This window comes from Rattus norvegicus, chromosome 7 (genome assembly GCF_021556685.1).
Source record: "Rattus norvegicus strain SHRSP/BbbUtx chromosome 7, alternate assembly SHRSP_T2T, whole genome shotgun sequence".
Lineage (NCBI taxonomy): Eukaryota > Metazoa > Chordata > Mammalia > Rodentia > Muridae > Rattus > Rattus norvegicus.
The window spans coordinates 120,331,955-120,354,916 of record NC_141540.1 but is presented as its reverse complement, the minus strand read 5'-3'; the positions used below and the strand labels follow the sequence as shown (position 1 = coordinate 120,354,916).

The 22,962-nt window shown below is 51.3% G+C and overlaps 1 long non-coding RNA gene across 9 annotated transcripts in view; it reads right to left on the bottom strand.

The window, feature by feature from the left end:
* Nucleotides 1-22,962, bottom strand: part of LOC120093688 (uncharacterized) — a 54,236-nt gene that overhangs the window by 3,108 nt on the left and 28,166 nt on the right. For 2 of the 9 annotated variants that reach the window (XR_015625758.1, XR_015625759.1), the window contains exons 1-3: nucleotides 9,759-9,885; nucleotides 5,766-5,874; nucleotides 2,812-2,926 (exon numbers count right to left, since the gene is read on the bottom strand). This is a non-coding gene — a long non-coding RNA (uncharacterized LOC120093688). Of the gene's footprint in view, nucleotides 1-2,811; nucleotides 2,927-5,765; nucleotides 5,969-9,696; nucleotides 9,886-22,962 lie in introns of those variants that run through there. The other 7 variants (XR_015625760.1, XR_015625762.1, XR_015625761.1 and 4 more) reach the window with 4 other exon arrangements.

Sequence of the window (22,962 nt, the reverse complement as noted above, 5' to 3'; positions counted from 1 at the left end):
AGGTATGATTTCCACGCTAAGAGACATGACCAGGTCCTGTGACTTCCTATTGCATATGCCAGCTGAGACTAGTGCCAGGAAGGCAAAGGAGAAGTGACCAAGCTCATCACTCTCAAGGGGCCTACAGGCTACAAGTAAGGCACATCTGCACATATCCACACACATCTGCATACACCTACACACATCCACACACACACACACACCCAAACACACCCCCCAAAACACACACACACATACACAAACATACACACACACATCCACACGTATCCACACACATAATGTAAAATGTAATAAAAATACATAAACTCAACTAAGCAGGGTGACACAACTGTCACCCTAGCACCCAGGAGGCAAAGCCAGGAGGATTGCCATAAGGTCAAAGTCAGCCTGGTCTACCTAGAGCTCCAGGCTGGCCAGAAGAGCTACACAGTGAGACCCTATGTCAGTAAATAAGGTATTAAGTCCCACCCTCCGCTCCCCAAGAATAACAAGGTCCATTTTCTTCTGTTGTCTTTCCAGATATTTTAAAAAAAAATATATATATATTATACACATCCACACACAACCACACACACACATCCACATACATACACACACACACATACACACACCCCCACAATATGTGTGTGTGTGTGTGTGTGTGTGTGTGTGTGTGTGTGTGTGTATACATGGGTGGAGAGATGGCTCAGCAGTTAAGAGCAATGACTGCCCTTCCAGAGGTCCTGAGTTCAATTCCCAGCACCCACATGGTCACTCATGGCCATCTGTGATGGATTCGATGCCCAATTCTGACATGCAGGCACACATGCAAATAGAGCACCCCTATGCATAAATAAATCTTTCAGAAAGATGTTTGTGTGTCTGTGTGTCTATGCATGTGCATGTGGGTGTCTGAGGAGGCCAGAAGATGGGGATCAGATCCCCCAGAATTGGAATAACTCTGGTCTTCTGCAAGAGCAGCAAATACTTAATCACAGACAGGGTTCTGCAGAAGTCTTTACAAAATTCTTACAGAGGCTGGGTCTAACTGTAAATAGAATCCCCTCACAAGTAAGATAAATTAAAAAAAACAGCCACCACAGGTTAAAAAAATCTTTAAAAAGATGGCCAAGGGGATTGGCTAATTGGAGTTAAGAGCAGCCCAGACAAAACATGACAAATTACATAATAAAAATATTGGCAAAAATATAGACATAACGTAGAGGTTAAATACCTGCCCGACTCTAGTGCTAATTAAGGCTTATTACAAACATAAAGATGGGGGTTGGGGATTTAGCTCAGTGGTAGAGCGCTTGCCTAGTAAACGCAAGGCCCTGGGTTCGGTCCCCAGCTCCGGAAAAAAAGAAAAGAAAAACAAAACAAAACACTATCCAAAAACTAAGTGGTCAAAGGCAGGTAAAAACCCCAGATTGGGATTAAATATTTCTACAACACAGAAGCATCTCTCCAGCTTTCGATTACATTTTAAAGATGATTTCATGTGTGCGAGCATGTTTACACACTCTCCCTGCTTTCCCCAGGTAATGCACACATACAAGCATGCGGGCGGTGGCTGCGGGACAACCCCCAGGGTCAGTCCTTGGGCGCTCTCCGACTTATTTCTGAGACAGGGATTCTCACCGGCCTAGGACAAGTTTTCTAGGCTGGCTTCCCATGAGTGCATGATCCACCTGTGTTCACCTCTTTCGTGCTGGAGTGGGAATTGAACTCATGTCCTCAGACCTGCACAGCAAGCACTTTGCTGACTGAGTCATCTCCTCCACCTGTCCTGTTTTCTCTCCTAGCGCACCCTGTTTCCTTTCTACATATGCTGCAATCCAGCTGAGTTCACGCAGTGGACTCCGTTGGGTTTCTTCACTGCTCCTTGTTGAAGCTATGTGAATCCATATATCTGCTTATCCTGGGTTTTCACACAAGCTTACACCAAAGACACTTCTCCCCACATCACTAAAACTCTGCATGAATGTCATTTTTACCGCCACATTGCGTCCTGTTATGTGACGGTGATCTGCCTCCAGTCCCCCTCCTCTGTTCCTGAATGTTAAGGCCATAGCCTGCTTTTGTTTTTACGCACGCTGCAACAGCATCTTTGGGCATAGATCTGTACAGACGCCTCTTCACTAAGGGAGCGCTGTCAAGGGCAGCCTCCCCTGGAAACAAGTCACCACAGAGATAGGCTAGCACAGGGTCTTCTGGGAAGCAGCCCCACCTCGCAGTTGTGCCAGATGTGTCCTATTTGTCATATGGTGATCCTACAGCCTGCCATGAAAGGACCCAGCAAAAATTGGGGCAAGTAAGCCTAACTCAACAAGCCCTCACCCATCCACACATTCCCAGGTCCAGATCCTCCTGCTACTGGCAGCTTGAGAGAGGCCTCCCATCCTGCTGCTCCAGTCAAGGGAACTGAGCAGCAAGGATGATTGATGTCTGTGACAGAAGGTATGAGTGGTCTGGGGAGGTGCCTGGTGGTTCCCTAGAGATAAAGTGTCTGGTTTGGATAGTGGGGAGATCAATCCTCCCCCATCCCCTTCAGACCAGCAGGGGGCCCTGTCTTTCTCCAACAGGAATATTTCTGTTGAGTAAGGTGGCCGTATGGACAATCAGGGGACAGGGCTTTGAAGTCAGTCAAGAGCAGACAAGTACAGGGCAAACATGCTTGAAGTCCTACTATGTGCTCCATGTCATGGCAGGTGACAGCCTTGCAGCCTCATAGTGGAAGAGCAAGAGGGTTCATACACACAAGCGGGGGAGTAATTGGGGATCACCTAACCCCTCTGGAGCTTCGTAGCCCTTGTTCCCACTGATACCCACACTGTAGGGTGATGTCATCTACCCAGGATCAGGTGAGGCACCTCTGCAAAACCATCCAGAGTGACACAGGGGTAGGACGGGCTCATTGCTTCCAGGCCAGGAATGCAGCTAGCACCTAGAAAGAAAAAAAGACAGCTTAGCTGCTCCCCTTTCTAGACCTGGAGATACCAGCTCTCAGCGCACCCCAAACTCTATGCACCCAGCTCTCAGCGCACCCTAAGCTCTATGCACCCTGACTACAACTGCAGAGTGAAAGGCGCTGAACAGGAGCCTTCAGCCTCCCCTCTCCAACCAACAAATGGCTCCTGTCTCCAGACCCTCCCTCCCTGGCTCTCCTGCCTGCTGGAGAATTCCCTTCCCCTCCAAGCCACTCGGTGGTCAGCTCTCCCACCTGCACCGTGAGCCTCTCTCCTTCCGCGCCCTCTTTTCTCTCTGTAGAGAACAATGCCCCTAGACTGTGGTCGTACATCCCTCTCCTGTGCCCAAGAGTTGGCACTGCCCCAGATGCCATCAGCAAGTCTCTTTCCAAAATATACCCATCTCTGCTCTGGGGAAGGTCCACCACCCAGGCCTTTTTCTTTGAAGCTCTTTCCCTGTATTTCTGGGCCATCTTCCTGGCCACCTGACCTCTCTGATCTCCAGTGGAAGTGTAGCTAGCCAGCGGCATCCTTCCCTCCTTTTTTCCATGCCCCAAGGGACCTGCACCCTTCTCACACGTCTCCCTCTCCCTACCTTAGGATGGGGAGCCTTCATCTTGCCTGACTCTTTTCCCAGCCTCAAGCTTGCTCTGTGAGACCTCAGACCTCATAGCCTCTCCTCACATACATGTTCACAGCATTCAAACCTGTCTGTCCTGCTAAGCCCTGCTATAAGATAGAATTATCCTCTACCAGAAACAGTGGGGTTAGGGTGTTCTTGCTACCTTCCCAGTGTTACATCTGCCCCCTGCCCCTGCTGCACATCATCTGGTCCACTGTCTGCTCTTCCTCTCTCACGCATCCTTATCACCATGGTGACAAGAGCCAGCATCCAGTGAACCCCGTCCACCACTCAGAGGTGGATGCACCTTGGACAAGTCAGAGTTCCTCCTTGAGCCTCATTTTCCTGACATAGCAGGAAAAGAAAGCCTTCATTGCTTGTTTAGGGGGCTAATGAAAAAGCTTACTTCTTTTTTTTTAAAGATTTATTTATTTATTTATTTAATGTATATGCGTACACTGTATCTGTCTTCAGACACACCAGAAGAGGGCATCAGATCTCATTACAGATGGTTGTGAGCCACCATGTGGTTGCTGGGAATTGAACTCAGGACCTCTGGAAGAGCAGTTGGTGCTCTTAACCGCTGAGCCATCTCTCCAGCCCCAAAAAAGCTTACTTCTTAGTAGTCATAATTGTTGTCATGATCTCTGTCACTGATCAACCCCTAATCAGGGTCCCTGTCTCCACATCCCCCAAAGAACACCCCATACGATTTGAGGGGTACAGGCCATACACAGGACACGGAGATAAACCTCTAACCACTGCAACATGCCTTCAAGGCAGGCACTGTCACCCCATTTTACCCATGAAGAGACTGAGGCCTCGGTGCCCCAGCTAGAGAGAGTCGTTGCCTCAATGGGTCCTGCCTGTACCACACACTGATTTAAAACCTTTGCTCTATGCTGGGCACTGGCCTAAGTACTGGAATCCCAACAAGAGCCAGGCTGGCATGGACCTAGCCCACAGGGCAGAGATCTTTCTAGAACACAAAATGAATATGATTCTTTAAGCTCAGTGAGTAGTTAAACTTAGTGGCGCACACCTTTGATCCCGGTACTCAGGAAGCAGGGGCAAACGGGTCTCTGTGAGCTAGAGGCCAGCCTGGTCTATAGAGAGAGTTCCAGGGCAGCTGAGGCTACATAGACTCATCAATCAATCAATAAGCAAGTAAGTACTCTTGTGCCCTCAAGGTCCATGTGTCTCCTCAGGGGCCACCATGGATCCTCTGGACTCACATGGCAACTCATCTCTGCCCTCTCATTTTCTCTGCCACACTCCACTACGGCACACAGGCACAGTGCTGACCCCTCCCTCCCACACACCATTCACCATCTCCTTTCCTGCCTCTCCCCAGCGTCAACTTCTCCATGTTCCTGACCTCTAAACCCCCTCACTTAGATCTGATCGTGGTCACCTCCTCCAGGAAGTCTTTCTCCCTCTACTGCAGACAGAAGTAGGAGCCATCAGTGTGTCCAGGCACCCTCACTGGCTGCATTTGAGATATCTCTTTCCTCTTTGAGGGCCAGCCAGGGGTGGGGGATGAGGGGTGGGGTGGGGGTTGGGTTGTATGTGTGGGAGGGGGCATTGTTCAACACAGGGTCTCTCCTCACTCTCCCTCTGCCTTCCTAGGACGGACACACACATACTCCCAGCCTGTGAATGTGCTATGGGTAAGATGGAGGGTCACTGATTGTTCTGTGGCTGAGCCCGGCCTCCTCAGAGTGGTGGCTTCTGTGACTTTAGACATGGCCAGGTGACTGTGAGCTGCCTAAATGTTTCTCCTTCCAGACTCTGGGCCCTTTTGGGATGGGCAAGGCAAAGCAAGTGGACTGGAGTCAGTGGGGTGAGCTGTAAGAGTCGATTGTGTAGCTTCCCTGTGACTCAGTTTCCTCATTTAAAAAAATGATATCATCAGTCCTTCCCTGACTGTTCCGAAGGGTGACTGTGGGAGGGGATGGTGGCAAAAACTTTCCAGAGAGCAGACGCTTCATTGTCTGACTGGCTTCCTGACATCCCATCTCAGACACACTGTTTTATTTTATAAAGTTCTGGTGAGTTGATTTTGGTCCTCTCTGGAGGGGTCTGCTGCGTAACGCCTGTGACTTGGCCCCAACTGCAGCACCTGCTCACAGAGGTCTCACAACATTTACCCTTTGAGCCCTGGTCTCCACCTCCCACGACAGCAACTTCCTCACCTCAGGAAGCTGCCGTGTAGATTTAAGATGGCTAGCTGAAAGGTGTCTTGTCTCAGTGTAGAGACACAGCCTGGGCTGGGAGCTTGGGAGAGGAAGGTCCCATTTCAGCCTGGAGACAGAAAGTAGGCCACAGGACATCAACCCCAAGGCTCTCCCGGAGTGGCTTCCTCAATCCTGGCAACCTCAGAGGAGCCGCGGACAGCCTAGAAGGACAGTTTTCAAAATGGCCGCCGCGTCCGCCAAGGCCCTTTCTCCTCCCAAGGCGCCTTGGGAGAGGGAGGGCACCACAGCCAGGCCACGGTCACTCCTCACAGCCCAGGGGTGCACACAGAGTAGGGCAGGAGGCGTGGGGAGGAGGGACTTGGGGTGGGTGGGGGGCAGAGAAGAGCCGGAGAGAGGGGCCGGGAGAGGAACAAAAGGTCCCTTTGTGACAGGGGCAGGGAGAAGAGGGAGCGCATTACCCAATGCCCAGAAGCCATGTTGGTAACAAGAGAACCATTCTCTGCCTCGCTTGGAAAACAACTTGGAGCAGAGAGAGACAGGGAGAGATTTAACCCCATGGGCGCGGGCACAGGGGCCTGAGGCCACTGTGGGAGGTGAGGAGAGGCTAGAGCTGGAGGGGCCTATGGAGCTAGAGAGCAGTGGGACTTCCTGTGTTGCCCCAGCCCAGCTTTGTAGAGTCAGGACCAGACTCTCAACATGGCCGCTTGGCCAAATCCCAGCAGTTCTGGCCTGGGGATGAGCCACAGACGGGCTTCTACCTGCCTAGGCCTGGCCGGATGAGCCATAAGGGCCTTCAAGTTCCAGGGCCTCACCTGCCCCAACTTCTGGGGAACCCCCCAATTCCTTACATCTCCTGGGTTCAGGCCCCATAGCTGGTCCCACCCAGAGCTCCAAGGCTGTTGGGCTTCCGGACATCTTGCTGACAGGAAACGTATTTCTCCCTGACAAAGTTCCTCCCATCTTTGCACTGTTTTAGAAAGTTCTTCAAATCTAACTGAATTCCTTTACCCACAGTGCAGCTCTTTCTACCCACCTTCTGTGCAGTAGTCTTGGTGCTCAGACATCTAGAAGCCACATCTGATAACAGAGCAAGGGACACTAAAAAGTCCTTTTCTCTCCTCTCCCCTCCTCCCTTATCTATGCCTTCTTGCCCCATTCCCACTCTTTCCTTCAGTCTCCTCCCTCCCTCAAACACTGATGGAGTACTGGCTGTGTCCTCTGCACTGTTCCAGCCCAGGGGCTACAGTGGACAAGGGCACTGCCTTTGCCTTCACAAATCTAATGTTCACATGAGGGACGGGGACAATAGACGGACCTATGGGCTAAGATCACGGTGTCTTAAGCTCTGTGGTGTGTGAAGCAGGATAGTGGGAGAAACAGGATCTCCGTAGATGTGATAGCATGTGCCTATGATCTCAGTACTCCAAGGCTGAGGTAGGAGGATCTCAAGTTTGAGGCCAGCCTGGGCTACAGAGTAAGTGCCCGACCCTGTCAAGAAGAAGGTAGAGGAGAAGGCGAAGAGTGAGGAGACACCCCCGCAACAACAGTGTGACACCGAACTAAGATTCTGAGGGAAAGAAAGAGGAATATTTCATAGAAGAATGTTCCAGACAGAGATCAACACATGCCAAGGCCTCAAGAGGGAATGTGTTGCCGAGCTTAGGAACAGGCAGAATGCCAGTGGGGCTGGAGCAGAGAGAGCCAGGGAGATGAGGGAGTGGAAGTCAAATACTTAGGGTCTGGAGCCCAGCTGTGGAGTCAAAGGAAGGGAAGATGTCAGGGTCTACCAAAGTTTGGAGCAGGGGCTGGTGTGTTCTGAGCTGCATTGAAACAAGGACTCTGGCTGTCACTGGGTAAGGCTTCACAGGAGGTCTCGAGCGTAGAAGCTATACCTTTGGAGATGCCCTGCAAGGCCCCTCCTTAGTGGCTGTCCCTCTGACTATCGTCCAATTCTTGCACTTAATGCTTCTGCAATATCTATTATGTGCCAAGAGTGGGAATCGTTCTTACTAGAGAGGTGTGCAAGGTGAGCTCACTGGTGGTGGTCAACAGGACCCTTGAACACACCTCTAATAGAAGGCAAGTCTCACCTACGATGCCTTGGCTACATCGCATGAAGCCCCTCCTTTGGACTGTTTCTAAGGATACCCGCCCCCTAAGTCCCATTCTGCTGTGGCACAAATGACCCACAAAAGCTGAGTTTGAATGCTGGGCCTCCAATCTATCTCAGGCTGGCACTGCTGACCTCCTGAGGCTTCATATTCAGTGGATTTGTGGGCACATTTAAAAAGAAAATTCATCTTAGGCAGTGGTGGCACACACCTTTAATACCAACCCTGGGGAGTCAGAAGCAGGTGGATCTGAGTTCAAGACCAGCCTGGTCTGCGTAGTAAGTTCCAGGACAGCCAGGACTTCATAGTAATGAGACTCTGTCTCAGAGAAAGAGAGGGAGAGAGAGGAAGGGAGAGAGAGAATGTGAATTCATTTCTCAGAGGGCAGAGGGAGGTCACTCAGTTGGAAAGATAGCATTACTCAGTGATCTACTGGGCTAGCACTGCTGTGGCAGAACCAGGCATTAGCAGCAAAATGCAAGGCCCTCACCAAGAGTCAGAGGACCTGAAGCCATAGGTGGTGGGGAGGTACTGGGGACCCTTGGGGCCCTGGGGCAGGCCCCAGTCTTGGAATCCTTGTCTGTCTGCAGACAGACACGAAAGGCCTCTCCAAGGCCTTAGGGTGGTGTCAAGACAAGAGCCCAGGACAAGGAAGGCTGTGGATAGAAAGAGTGGAAGGGCTCATGTGCACAATTCAGAAAGCAATCCAGCAGGTGGACAGATTCCTGCCACAGGCCGAGCAGGACACATTGAGAGACAGAGACGGAGAAGCAGCAGACAGGAAGGCTGGGGGCGGGGAGAGGGGCAGAGATTAGGGAGGGGGTGAGGACTCACAGGGGCAAGGAGGGAGGACCAGGCAGTAAAAAGACTCTTGTCTACATCCTAATGGAAACACAACTTTGAGTAAGCCCTGGCCTTGCAAGTCTTTATTCTCTCATTGGTGGACTAGAGGCCATATGGCGCCTTCCTTAGAGATTGTTCAGTAAAATAATATCCTTCTGGGGTGAGACTGGCTCCTGTGTTACGCCCTGACCTGGCATATAGGAAGCACTGCAAGGGAAAAAAATTAATTAATTAATTAGAAACGTCAGTGAGACTGTGTCTCAATAAATAAATACATAAATAAATAAATAAATCAGTGGGGTTTTTTTTGTTTTTGTTTTTTGTTTTTTGTTTTTTGTTAAAGCTCCAGTGCCCCGCGGCCTCTGCTTCCCTGGAAGTGAGATTTCTGTGATTTACCCTGATTCACTGACAAGAGCTCTTCCAGGTGTCCAGGAAGCAGGCTTCCATCCCAAAGGGAAGGAACTATTATTCTTTTCATTTTTCAGAAGGAGAAACTGAGGCTCAGAGCAACGTCCCAGGCTGCACAGCTGCTATAAGGATGGAGATTGTAAATAGGACTGGGAGAGAGGCCAGCCTCTTTGAACGGTTCCCTGCCTCCACTACCTGCCCCAGGCCTTGTCTCCTACCAACCAACCCTGTGTGTGTGTGTGTGTGTGTGTGTGTGTGTGTGTGTGTGTGTGTGTGTGTGTGTGTGTTTCTGTCACTCAGGGGAGAATGGGATTGATCCACTACCCCTCAACAGAGCAGATCCTGAGGAAAAACGGGAAGTCGGAGAAGGCAAAGCCACCGCTGAGGCAGTGACAGAGCATAGAGCTCAAAAAGGCAAGAAAGACCCCAGCTGGAATGGAGCAAGACTCACAATGGTGGGCCCACCACAATCAGGAGGTAGGAAAGAGCTTAGGGAGCCGCTGGAGAGGGAAGAGGAAGCTAGAGAGACAGAGGCAGCTATGTACACCCCAGGCCTATTTAGGTACCTGGCCCCCAGGATGACCCTGAGACCCGGAGTCAGCCACGATCATGGTCATTCTTAACTCACGGGATCAAAGAATCGACCCAAGTGGGGCAGCCTGCCTGGAGACAACAGATCACGCGGGGCGCGGCCCGTGTGAGCCCAGTGCCTTGATCAACGTCACCCACTTGTCCAGCAGCCCAGGACGGAAGCCTCTAGGCCCTTCCACGCAGTGCTGTCGTCAGCCAAGTCACATGGTGGGCAGGCAGCAGTGGGGCTACGGCGCCTTCCGGTAGCTTCTCCGCCTCCACCCCGCCCCTCAGGATACCGCTACGTTTGGAAAACAACCGAGGAAATCAAGTGGAAACATAAATCCGCCACTCGGTTCCTCCCGTTCCCCAGGGCCAGACACCCTCCCCTCTTCACCCCCCAGCACAGGAAGGCAGAGCCAGCACAGCTTGGTTTGCTTTGGCGAGGCCCCGTGGGCACTGTGGCTCTTTCCCAGGATACCCGACAGCTAGTCCTATCACCCAGTCCGTCCTCCCCAAAGGAACTTGAGGCACTGGGCTTGAACCTGTTCCTTACTTACCGCCGACCCTCTAGTCTCAGAGAAATGCCCTACCTGGCTTCTTCCAGAGACAGACAGCCACCCTGCCTGTGTCCTTTTCTGTGGCTCTGTACAGAGTAGCAAGTGCTGAGCTGGCCCCCTGCTGCTTTCACAGATCCCATTTAGAAGACAGGAGTTGGGGCTGGGGATTTAGCTCAGTGGTAGAGCGCTTACCTAGGAAGCGCAGGGCCCTGGGTTCGGTCCCCAGCTCCGAAAAAAAGAACCAAAAAAAAAAAAAAAAAAAAAAAAAAAAAGGAGACAGGAGTTATGGGCTGCAGGAAGGGTCCCTAAGACCCCATGTTTCTAATCAGAAGCCCCTTAGTCCACAAGCCCTTCTCAGCCTTGCTTCACTGTGCCCCAGTTTGGCCACCTCACGCCTCCTAGCTTAACCACCCAGAAACATTTCCAAGGCCCTGCTAACCCACTGCCCTTCTGCTGCCCAACTCTGGCTCAAGATGGAATCTTGCTCATCCTTCTAGGCCCAGTTCCGCTGTCCTCTGCCAAGGTCCAGATTCCAGAGTGGCACCTGCTGTCCCTTGTGTGTGTGTGCAGTGTGGATAGAGTCAGTGGGACATCACCTAACTGGGTCCTTGCCCTGTGTCTGACCAAGGGCAGGGCCCAAGGGAGTTGAGCAGAGGGCAAGAGCAGTGGCAATGGATGATGGTGGGCAGGATCAAGCTTGGGAGACAAGGACATTCTTGAAAGGTCAAAGCTCAATGTGCTGTCCTACACACAGTCCTTAGGGCTTCCTCCTCCCCCTCCCCTCCCCACCTCTTCTCCTCCCCCCTTTCCCTTCCTCTCCCCCATCCAGGTTTTATCACAGTAGGCAGCGTCCCCAACCTCTCCGGAGCCTCAGCCTCCAAGGTACAGCAGGGCTCTTTGATAAGAGGTGGGGGGGGGGGGCTGTGCTCCTGGGTATTAAATCACTTCCTACCAGGGAACTGCTGTTTCTTGGAGGGCCCAGCACAGACCCCCTGGAGCTCTGCTAGGGCTGGCCATTTAGAAAGTAGACAGAAGCATCCAGACTTCAGACCAGAGTCCAAGCACAAGGGATCCAGGGCCCTGGGAAGGGGTTGGTGGATATGAACAATGGCTTCGGGGAAAAATGTGTGACTGGAGGAGTTGGCTGAGTCAAGAGTGACTCTGAAACTTCATGCCTGGATCATTCCAGAACAGTGGGGCCATTGATGCACAAGGAAGTGGCGGGGGCTTGTTTGGGGGCAGGATGGTGACACAGGCTTGGAACATGGATATTTTGGGGCTAGAATCAACTCTAGAAGCTATCCACATCCCACACAAGGAAGGAGCAGCCACCAGCCGGGATACCTATGGAGGGCCTGGGACCAGGAGCTTGACTTAACAGAGCTTAAAGCTGGGAACTTATCAAAGTCATCATGCTGAGCTGGGGGAACCCAGAAGGGGATGAAACTCACTCCTCACTCTCAGGAGTGTGATGTCCTATAGGGGACATGGACATAGCCACAGTCCTCTCTGGACCTTAGGAGTGCCCACAGGCATGGTAGGGACCTTGGGGAAGGATAAGGGTGACAGGAAGGGCAGCAAGGAGCAATAGTGTCAACTCTGTTCCGGACAGGCTCTGCTGTCAAGGACATCTTACTTAACCCTTGCAGCCGTCCTACAAGGTCCGTCCAAGCAGCTGTGTTGTAAAGGACACTAATAAAATAAACGATGGTTAATAAAACCGAGACATGGAGATTATAAAGACACAATGCTGGTTTCCTGATGTTTGATAATCCCGTTGTAATTAGGTAAAAGAACATCCTCTCTTAAAGGAACACGCTAAGTCCTCGGAGATAAAGACTTATTTCGGCCCCCGCCCTTCAACAAGCAGTTAAGAAAGAGTATATGACGTGTAGTGTGTGAGCATGCACACAGAAAACTGTGTGTGGGGTGATAAGGCAATCGGTCAAATGAGGTCAAACGTCACCCTTTGCAGACTTTGTGTTGTGGCACACAGGGATTCTTCTACTAGTGGACTCTTCTACCAGATACTGCTTAAAAATCAAAGGGCCAGGCAGTGGTGGCACACGCCTTTAATCCAATGCTCAGAAGGCAGAGGCAGGTGGATCTCTGAGTTCGAGGTCAGTCTGGTCTACAGAATGAGTTCTGAGACAGCCAAGGCTACATGGAGAAACCCCGTCTTGGGTAAGAGATGGGGAACAAAAGGTCAGGAGAGAAGGCTCAGCTTTCTGCCCTTCCAGAGGCCCTGAGTTCAGTTTTCAGCACCCACGTGGGGCAGTGCACAACTGCCTGCGACTGCAGTTCCAGAGGGTCACGTACTCTCTCTGGTCTCTCTGGATGCCCCTCCAAATATATAAATAAATAATAAAAAATGCTTTAAAATTTTAAACAAAAATAAAATCTACCTGACAATAAAGTACTATACTAAAAAAAAAAAAATCCAAGTATTGTCCCTGATAATGAGCCTGAGAAAGATCATGCTGACTGGAGGCCATGTTAGAGCCATGCCCTTTAGACCAGGGCTTTTCCCAGGATGTGAGGGAGGGGCAATGCCAGATGACCTAAGGCCCACAGATACATCATCACTGGTAGGTTCAGGCCTGGGTGGCCTGGTGTCCTTTCCTGGGGAGTCTCTTATGACTCTCCCTACCTCTGACTGCCTTCAAGGATCTCACTTCACATGCCTGCGGGCCCCACCCCTTGACTGGTGACTGGTGACTGATTTGTCCCACAAATGAGCTAAGAGTGCGGGGAGGCCTTCCCCTTATCCCTGGGCAGCTCAGCCCACCCTGCCCCTAGCCCTTCCCCTATGTGGTATTACCTTCTCTCCTCCAGTGGTGTCACCCAACCCTGACCGTGGGATGAAGAACACCTGACTCCCAGCACACTGTTACCAAGTTCAAGCTAGAAAGTAGGTCAGGGTCTCAGACAGACCAGAGAGAGCCCACCCTAGCTGCTATCTGTGTGCCCCCCTGGAGTGAGCCAAAAGCAGGGCAGAAGGAGGGCTGGGTACCACACTGACTTAGAAACTACACCCTACAACTCTGGAGAGGCAGGAAGCTCACATCCGCTCTCTCACCCGGCCCTTCTAAACCTTCTCGGAAGTTTGACACAGGCTGAAGGGAATTTTTTGGATTTTTTTTTTTGTTTTGTTTTTTTGTTTTTTTTCGAGAGCTGAGGACTGAACGCAGGGCCTTGCGCTTGCTAGGCAAGCGCTCTACCACTGAGCTAAATCCCCAATCACATGAAGGGAGTTTTTAACACTGTAAAAATCCACATCTACCTCTCTGCTCTCTACCACCTGGTTGCCTCAGGGCCTTTGCCTGGCTCCCTAGAGGCTGTCTTATTCCTGTCAAGCTCACTGAGTCCTGGACCCAGACATCCTTGTGTGTTAAGGACCCAAACTTTCCCCAGGGATTTGCAGGCCAGCCCAAGGCAGGAGGCCACTGTTGTGAGTTTGCGTTGAACTTCATGCCTTGGTCTAAGCCACACAGGAGGAGGTGGCACTTGCTGAGGGCTGAGGGGCCCTGGGTCATTTGCTGATAGAACATAAAGAGGGTTAGATTGAGGCTCTGGAGCCAGGAGGGATCTGGGAAACGGAATTCAAGCTCCCACCTCAGCACAGGGGAGGCAAAAGGAGGCCTACTGATGATCCCATGCTGCCCAGTCTCGGAACACAGATTGAGTGTTGATTTTGATCTTGGCAAAAATGAAAACAAAAACAAACAAACAAACAAAAAACCAAAAAAACAGGAGCCAAGGAGCCGACACAACCTGCCCGTGTTGTATGGAAACCAGTTCCCCACTCCCTGGTCAGGGTCCGCAACTCCTCTACATCCTTCAAAACCCCACCCAGACGCTACCTCCTGGAACATTCTTTCCCACTGTCTGCGTCTGATCCTTACCTTCGTGCACTGGGTAATGCTTACCCAGCTGTCATCCCCTGGGTTCCAGACCCCTAAGACAGAGCCTGTGTGAGGCCGAGTCTTCAGCCTGGTGCCTGATAGGCTCGGAGGTGACCAGTTGCCTCTCATCACCCCAGGCTTCGTCCTCCCTCCCTGGGCCTTGACTCTTTTCTGTTTCAGATTTTCTCTGAGCTTAGAGGTCTAACCAGAGTTCTCTTTGATTTTAGCCCTTGGTTTTGATTTGATTTAAAGACAAGGTCTTAACGATGCAGCCCAGGCTGGATTTGAACTAAGCAATCCCCCTTCCTCGGCCTCCTGAGTTCTGGGGCCACCACACCTAGCTTTTCCCCTGCATAAACTAAACTTGGGCAGGAGCCCACCACTCTTACCAAAAGGGCCTGCAAGGACACCTCTCCTGTTACCTTTTTAAAATTTTGCTTATTTATTTATTTTCATTTATTAATGTGTATGAGTCTTTTGCCTGCGTGTGTCTGTGCACCATGCGTATGCCTGGTGCCTGTGGGGGTCGGAAGAGGGCATTGGACCCCCTGGAACTAGAGTTACTAATGGTTGTAAGTTACCATGTAGGTGTTGGGAATTGAACCCAGGTCCTCTGCAGGAGCAACAGGTGCTCTATCCACTGATCCATCTCTCCAGTCACCACCTCTCTTCCTCCTAATCAGCCCCTCTGCCTCAGTCTCTTTCCCCAAGCTCCAACCCTTGCTGCCTTTACCCTCACTCTACAGACTTCCCCAGAGATTTTTCAGGGTGCTTTCTTTTCTTTGATTATGTGTCCTGAAGGGGCAGAGACTGTACCCCTCAAGTCCAGCCTCTCTAGCTCCCTAGTATGGACACAGCACCCTTAAGTGCCCATCAGTGGCCTGGAATACCATGGCCGGCACTTGCAGTCTGGTGGCTGACTAGCAGAGTCCCCATTTAGATGGCGGTCACAGTGGGCGTTCCTCTGAATCACACCCACCCAACCCACGGAATAGATGCACGCTGCTCCATCCGTGCTACCGAGGAGGATGTCTGGTGTGCACATGCGTGTGAGCAGAAGTGTGTAAGGGAAGATGTGCCTCTTCCTCCTCAGCCACAGATAAAATATGATGGCCGTGCAGACGCCATCCTCTCCGATCCATGCACAGGCAGAGCCAGCTGCACACTGCACATGCGCAATGGCACATCTGCGCGAAGGCACAGCCTCCTGCATCTGGAATGTGGACAGGAGGGTCAGGAGACACACACACACAGAGAGAGAGAGAGAGAGAGAGAGAGAGAGAGAGAGAGAGAGAGAGAGAGAGAGAGAGAGAGAGAGAGAGAGAGAGAGAGAGAGAGAGAGAGCGCAAAAGCAAACAAGAGGATATGTGTGCCTTGGCACAGGTGTGGAAGTCAGACACTTGGAATTCGTTCTCTCATTCCATCACGGGGTGTCCTGGGGATAGAACTCAGGTTTTCAGGCTTAGCTGCAACTGTCGTCACCAACGAGTCATGTCACTGGTCCTTGAACTTCTAGAAAATCCCCCCCGCCCCGCCCCGGCCGTCTAGGTATGTGTCACCACACCTGGTTTATACAGTCCTGGAGATAAAGCCAGGGTTATACAGCCTACCTCCCCAGCCCCACTCAAGGGACATGAAATCCTAGAGTCTAAGGCTACAGAGCAGCGCCACAGCAGGAGGGAGACAGACACACCCTGCTCGGTTCTTTTCTCCAGAGCTTTCCTGTGGTCTGCTCCTGTCCTATTGTGCATGGGGATCAGAGAATGCAGGCCTGGGGGAAGACAGAGCACCCAGAGCAAGCTGCAGGATGTCAAACAGACAAGCTCTAGGGAGGGGCTGCTCACACAGGCTCCTGGTGTATGCAGAAGCAGTGGTTCAGGGTCTGATGTCTGACACCTCCTTCCCACAAAGAGGATGCTTCTAGGCAGCTCCAAACTTCCCTCTAGCCCCGCTGTCCTCTGGGTAACACAGTGGCAGAGCACAGGGGCCCCACAGAGCCGGCACTGTGATGCAGCGGGCTGACAGGTGTCTGCCCTACAGTAAACATTAGCAGCTGGCCTTATGAGGCTAGAGGGGGTGGCATCCATAGTCCTTAGTCCTTGTCTGTGCTAGGACTGAGAGATTCGCAAAGATGAGCTGAGATAGACGGGGGAAGGGGGCAGGGGTCTCATGGCTGCTGTGTGAACCTACTACGCATGCGCACATGCTTCAGGGTGGACCAGGGAAACAAGGCAGATGAGGGACCAAGCGCTGACGGGGGAGGAAGGAGAGTGGTGACAGGTGATACAAGGAGTCCAGAGGACAGAGATGAGAACAACTGAAGAAGCTGCTGAACAATTAAATGCTCACTGAGTGTTGTGCACCATGGTCGGGGAGGGTCCGTGTGGACCCCACAACCTCAAGAGAATCACTACCCAGGAAAGAAGCAGAGACAAGTGAGCTGACCTTGGCCCTGTTGCCCATCACTGTGCACAGGAGCTCCCGCTCCACACAGGATGCCATATCTTCAAGCTCTGGGCCTTTGTTTATTTTAGAAGCACTGGAATCAGGTTAGCTTCACCATTATCACTAGCAGACAGATCTACACTGAAGGAAACTCCGACAAATTGAATGAATGAGTGAGTGAGTGAGTGAGTGAATGAATGAAGCAACTACCGCATCTCCTCAATGCTAATGAGTCACCTGACACCACCAACACACCAGCAGACCAGCACCACCAAGAAGCGTAGCTGCCACCATCACCAACCACGTAGAGAATGGCTTTCTCTCCTTGTGCCCCTCCCCACCCAGTCGCCACCCACGCACACTTTCCCTCTTGCCTGGGGCAGCTGGTGGGAGGGGGCTGGGCCCGGCTGGGCAACTGGGGGAGGCTGGGAAAGTCCAGGCTGTCCCTCTTGGGGGCGGGGGGACACGGGGGCTGTGTGCTGGGATGCTTACAGGGATGGAGGGAGGGAGGGTCGACAGCCCGTACAGCTGCGGTCCCCTTCCTAGCAGCCTGCCCGGGCACAGAAAGGTCTCTTTGTTCTCTGCCTTTAAAGGGTAAGAGAAACACTTATGCATGGCAAATTAGCCCAAAAATGTATTTCTCTAAAGCACCCGATTGTCTCCCCAGTCTGCAGCTGCAGGGAAGTCCCAGGGAGCTGGGGAGGGGCGGCTTTGGGGTGACCCTGGGGGACAGGGAGAGGAGGTGGAGAAAGAGGGGCCGTCTTGCCTTCCTGCCTCTGCTCTCAGACTCTCAGTCACAGAAGGGCACAGCTGGAGAGGGTCTTGCGGTTAGGGAGACAATCCACTCCTGTATTACAGAGAGAGAAACTGAGGCTGAGAGAGGTGGTACCGTTACCTTCCTCATACTGCACTGAGGAACACTGGCCTGTGGCAGAGGAGGTCCCTGGGACTACTCTATCTGTTTTGTCCCCACTTGAGGGAAGGGACTGAGAGTACCCATGGTCAGCCAAGCCAACTGGCCCAGGCATGAAAGGCTTAGCTTTTTGTCCACTCTGAGCTAGAAGGTTGACCAGGCTACCTACAGGAGGCCCACCAAGCCTCCTGTCCAGCCTGGAGTCAGCCTCAGATGGCTGGCTGTCAGTCTGTCTGTTAGTCTGTCAGTTTATCAGATGGCTGTCAGTCTGTCAGACAGAGTCAGTCTAATGGCTGGCCGGCCCAGGGGGAGGTAGAGGTTGGGGCTGAGGCCCTGATAGGAATCCTCCCTGAGTTCTGCCCTAAGGGCAGCAGGAAGGTCACCTTGATCAGGAACTAAAGGAGTTCAGGTAAGGAGACCGTTCCAGAACTATACAGTGTGCTCCAGGAACCAGCTCTCTGCTGACCCTGCTGCCATTGCTAAGCTCCCAACAGCGAACAGAGCCTAGTTATGTCCCAAGGAGCTCACACTCCTATGAGGCAGACAGAGAAGCAAATGACAACAAAAAGCCCCACTGGGAGAGGCCCCAGATACAGACCCAAAGCAAGCACCCCAAATCCAGGGGAGCCAATATAGAGGAGGTCTTCCCCAAAGAAGGGTTCAGGCCTTGAGAGTGGGAGGAGGGGCAGCCCGGTATGGCTCCTAACAGCCACTCTTGAGACCAGCACCTCAGATGCTGATTCTGTAGTATCCATAGAACATTTCTGAGTCCAGCCTATGGGGGACAAACAAGACAGGCGCACCCTGGGGGTCTCACCCACCATCTTGGGGAAGTGAGTTTTCTATGGGCAAAACTACCCAGATGGCCTCCAAAGAGGGTTCAGCTCTGTGAGCCCAGCAGATTCTTTGTGTGCCTCAGGGTGGTGAGACACCTAACAGGCCTGTGAGCAGAAGACGCTGGATGGTCCAATCTGTTGCTGAGGCCTGTGGTAGTTGTTAGATGCAAATGCTGGACATACACACAAGCAAAATACTCAAACACGTAAAATAAATAAATCTAAAAAAATGGTTTGAAGGGTATGCGGATGAGAGGCTGGTGAGATGACTCAGCGGATAAAGGCTTCTGCCTCCCAAGCCTCACAACTAGAGTTTGGTCTCTGACACCCACATGGTAGACAGAGAGAACAGACTCCTAAATTGTCCTCTGATATTTCTCTCTCTCTCTCTCTCTCTCTCTCTCTCTCTCTGCAAATAAATAAATGCATTTTATTTATTTTAATCTTAATTATGAATTTATTTTGGCCTCAGGATCTCTCTAAGAAGTCTTGGCTGGCCTGGAACTCACTGTGTAGACCAGGCTGGCCTCAAACTCAAAGAGATCTGCTCTGCCTCCCGCATGCAAAGATTAAAGGTGCGTGTCACCACACCATGCTTCAAGTGTGATTTTAAAAAGATAAGGAATAGCCAGGGGTGGTGGCACAGGGCTTCGATCCCAGCACTTGGGATGCAGAGGCAGGCAGATCTCTGAGTTTGAGGCCAGCCTGGTCTACACAGTGACTTCCAGGGCAGCTAGGGCTACACGGAGAAACCCTGTCTCAAAAAAACAAACAAACAAACAAACAAACAAAGCCAAGGAATAGGTGTGAGTGTGGGGATGACTGTGAAGGAGGTGTGTACGTGAGTACTGTGGTTGCATACAAGTGTGTGAAGTTCTGTACCTATGCCCCTGTGTGTGTGCTATGATTTGCATGTGGCTGTGTGCTCCTCTGTGGGTGCTCATGCCTGTGAATGCATATGTACACACATGCATGGGAGCATGTACATGTAGTAAATTTTGGGTACATGCATACGTGCATGTATGATCCTATCTCAGTCCTGCAATTAGATTGCATGCCCAGTGGTGAGTTTCTGGGTGGGAAGGACTGGAAAATGTACGTGGAATATGTATGCTGTGAGCACACAGGGGAGTGCTGTTAGAGCACGTATACATGTGTGGTCATGGAGGGACCCTCTTGGGAAGGGACACCAGCTGAGCCTCCAAGTGTCAAGGGTGTGAAGGACCCGAACTTCTCAGGGATCCTCAGGTAGTCACCAAGTACCTAACTGCATTGGTCCGCCACCCCACACGATTGTTGTGTTGTTCTCTCAGGCAGAGAATGCAGTCCTCGGGTGTGGAGCTGAGGCCACAGGAAAACTTGTCAATGATCCCTCTATAAAACGGCACAGAAGGGGTTGGGGATTTGGCTCAGTGGTAGAGCGCTTGCCTAGCAAGCACAAGGCCCTGGGTTCGATCCCCAGCTCCGAAAAAGAGAATAGAAAAATAAATAAATAAATAAAACGGCACAGAAACGGAAAGCAGAGAGTCATGGATACCAGACTGGCCCTGTTCCTGGCAGGTTGTCTCACACAGCCAAATAATGGATCAACCCAGAGCCCATAGACAGCAAATGAGTAAACCGAGTATGGTCTGCACCACAATGGACCTCGAACTACTCACCACAAGAGAGAGGCAGGGAGGCAAGGGAATGGCCAGCACATGGAAGTCCTTGCCATTCAGTCCTGATGACCTGGGTTCCACTCCTGGGACCCGGAGAAAGGAAGCAGGACAGAACCAGCACCCCATGAGCACTGTGACATTTGTGTGCACACAAGCACACAGGAAGACACATGCTAAGACACGAGTGACCCTTAAAGATGTATGCTAAGTGAAAGAAGACAGAAACAGAGACTCCACTTAAGTAACAGACTTGGGGAGATCAAGCTCAGAGGCGAAGGACAGTGGCAGTTACTAGGGAGCTGAGGGTGGCTTGGAGAGTTAGTGCTTAGCAATGCAGAAAGATGAGAGGGTTCTGGAGACGGAGCGTGGAAACAGTTGCGCTGTGTGAATGCAGTTAGTGCCACTAACCCCAAAATGGTTGAGATGGTTAAATACACACGTGTGTGTGTGTGTGTGTGTGTGTGTGTGCGCGCGCACGCGAGCGCGCGCACTGAGGGATTGATTAAATCCAGGGTCTCACACATGCTAAACTGTATCCAGCCCCTAAAGCATTTCTGGAGAGATAACAATCCTAGATAGTTCTAGAAGAAAGTCATTCATGGTTTTTCTTCTTCTTCTTCTTCTTCTTCTTCTTCTTCTTCTTTTTTTTTTTTTTTTTTTTTTTTTTTTTTTTTTTTTCGGAGCTGGGGACCGAACCCAGGGCCTTGCGCTTGCTAGGCAAGCACTCTACCACTGAGCCAAATCCCCAACCCCATTCATGGCTTTTCTTTGTTTGACACAGGGTCCCATATAGACCTTGGCTGGTTTCAAAGTCATATGTAGCAGAGGATGACCTTAAATTTCAGCTTTTCCAGCCTCCCCCGACCCTAGTGCTATTACAAGTTTGTGTCAGTAAACCTGCTTTGCACAGTGCATGGCTTTCTGCACTCTGAGTAAGCTCTCTATCAACCCGGGCTATAGCCCAGCGCGCTTCTATAGATTTTAGGAAAGCATTCTTGCTTTGTAGCCTGTTGTGACCGAAGGTCTGTCCTGATAGACATCCCAGACTTGTCACCCCACACCCAGCACCGCCAGGTAGAGTGGGTGCACAGTGGAGGGAGACTACAGGTGTGCCTGGGTCCCTCGCCAGGCAGCTTCTCTCCCTCTCACCACCCCCATGATAGCGCAGAATCTTCAGAAAAGGTGGGGGCCCCACAGAGGGACACATGATGGCCCACTGCTCTTTTTATCATTTTCTCCTTTTCTGTCGCTATCGTAAAGTTTTTATTCTGCGAACGTGTAATATAGAACTGACCTTTGACTTAAAGAATGCCAGGCAGTGGTGGTGCATGCCTTTAATCCCAGCACTCGGGAGGCAGAAGTAGGTGGATCTCTGAGTTTGAGGCCAGCTTGGTCTACATGGCAAGTTCCAGGAAAGCCTGGGATATACAGGAAAACTCTATCTCAAAAAGAAAAAAAAAGTCAATAAGTTGGAAATAAAGGAAAGGATCTAGCCTGAGAACCAAATAGACCCGAAGAGAGGTTCTGTGACATGCTTTTGGTCCAGCCCTCAGAACTTAAGCAAACTGCAGCTATGGCTTCCCTAAGGGAGCTGGCACCTGAGGGCTGGAGCATGGGTCGGTGGTAGAGATTGATTGCTCCTAGCATGTGGGAGACCCTGGGTTCAACCCTCAGCGCCACAACAAATCAAAAAGCTGGCATCTGAGCTGGAATTTCTTTTTTTTTTTTTAAGATTTATTTATTTAATGTTTTGAGCATTCTGTTGCTGACAAACCAGAAGAGGGCATCAGATCCCATTACAGATGGTTGTGAGCCACCATGTGGTTGCTGGGAATTGAACTCAGGACCTCTGGAAGAGCAGTCAGTGCTCTTAACTACTGAGCCATCTCTCCAGCCCTGAGCTGGCATTTCTAATTTATTATTTATGTATATAGGTCCTTTTGCCTGCTTGAGTATCCACAAGGCACATACCTGTCTGGTGTCTATGGAAGCTTAAGGCACGGTCGGCTCCCCTAGAACTGAAGTTACAAGTAGCTATGAGATGTCATGTGGATGTCAGGACTCAAAACCAGTTCCTCTCAAAGCAGAACTGAGAGCCTTCTCTCCCAGCCCTGTGGCATCTTGCTCTTGCTTTCCAAGCTCAGGAGCTAAATAGCTTCTGTTAGTGAGGTCTCTGTACTCTGGGGTATGTGTTCCTCGTTCTTACCAAGCAGGAGATACAGAGGGACAAATCTGAGACAGCAGCTCAAGCCATTTTAGGACAGACATCCTGCAATGTTGTTAAATATCTCCATTCCACAGGAGCTGTGAGCCTTTCATCGTCCCAGGCCCCTTACAGTTGTACCTCATGCAGAGCCTGATAGCTCCTCCCTGGTAACAGGCCTAGGAGGCACCGGAACCAGGGCTCAGTCCCACTGGATCTAACTCAGAACTGTGCTGTTGGCCACTAGTTGCTTCCTGCGGGGCCTCTCATTCTTCCTTGAGGAAGGGCTCCTCAGGACCACCACATCAAACAGCAAATCCAGGGCCTAACCTCAGCTAACATGTACCTGGCCCATAACTCCACTTCTACACCTCAAACTCTTCCTGAGGCCTTCCCCCAGCTGGATAACCTGTGAGCCCAGGCCTTCCCTTGTTAGTGGCTCCCCAAGCAGTGATGTTACCGAGGACAGGCCCGTGCAGGACTTCCCTTCGGCGGACTGGCTGCTCAGCGGAGAATCAGTATACCTTAGACACCCAGCAAGTGAAGTCAAGCATGAGAGACTTGGAAAGCTCTTGGGTCCCTTTGGGCCCTGACATTGTAAGTATGGTGACATTCATACCAAAAGCAAAAGGTCTGGAGGATGGGCAAGGAGAGAAGAAAAATGTAACAGTGACCAGGTCTTCAGGGGGGCATCCTTACCTACATAGCCCATGAACAGAGGCAATGGTAAAGAACCAGA